The following is a 785-nucleotide window of genomic DNA, read 5'->3' as shown; positions in this document are numbered from 1 at the left end:
GAAGTGAGTTTCTTAACAACTTAATTTTTAGGCTATAATTATCTACCAATAAGAAACTGACAGCACTACTAAGAATTTCTTCTCCTTTCTGCATTTTTATTCATCTCTGCTAAGAATAGCTCTGCCACATTTTAAAAATCTCAGCAGTGGTAAGATACACAACACATCATCTATCTATCTATCTATCTATCTATCTATCTATCTATCTATCTATCATCTATCATCTGTCATCTTTATCTACCCATCTAACATCTAGATAATTGACATAATATTTGAAGTCAGAAATTGTTGAAAAGGTCTAGGGCCATGCTACCATGAACAAGCCCGATCCCATCAGATCTCGGAAGCTAAGCAGGGTCTGGCCTGGTTAGTACTTGGATGGGAGACCACCTAGGAAGACCAGGTGCTATAGGTGTAAAAAATAAAAAAAAATAAGAGATTGTAAACTGACAAGGTCTTTGCAATCTGTGAGGTCAACTAAAGGTTGCCTTGCCTAAAAAAAATAAAGAAAAAAAGAAATTGATGAAAAGAGACCACATATTTTATACTCTGAATTTATATGAAGAAAACATCTTTAACACTTATAAATATAGATATTCAGTTTATACATTATCTTCATTTAAGGTTCATCTTCATTAGTTGAAACACTAATACTTGGGCATTTTATTCTCTTGAGGGGTTAACTAAATTAACATCATAATATTGCTTGACTCTAAAGAACAAAGAGTTCTGGTTAAACATGGAATATTGACAACATGTGTCAATCTCCTCTTCCTAGTAAAACC

At 33.0% G+C, this 785-nt stretch overlaps 1 pseudogene; it reads left to right on the top strand.

Annotated features, from left to right (window-relative positions):
- The first annotated feature begins 296 nt into the window (after positions 1–296).
- Positions 297–415, top strand: LOC120593353 (uncharacterized; annotated as a pseudogene).
- The last annotated feature ends 370 nt before the right edge of the window (positions 416–785 follow it).

Source organism: Pteropus medius, unplaced genomic scaffold, assembly GCF_902729225.1.
Source record: "Pteropus medius unplaced genomic scaffold, Ma_sr-lr_union100, whole genome shotgun sequence".
NCBI classification, from domain to species: Eukaryota; Metazoa; Chordata; class Mammalia; order Chiroptera; family Pteropodidae; genus Pteropus; species Pteropus medius.
The sequence above is the reverse complement of the archived record's forward strand: the minus strand, read 5'-3'. Positions and strand labels throughout refer to the sequence as shown.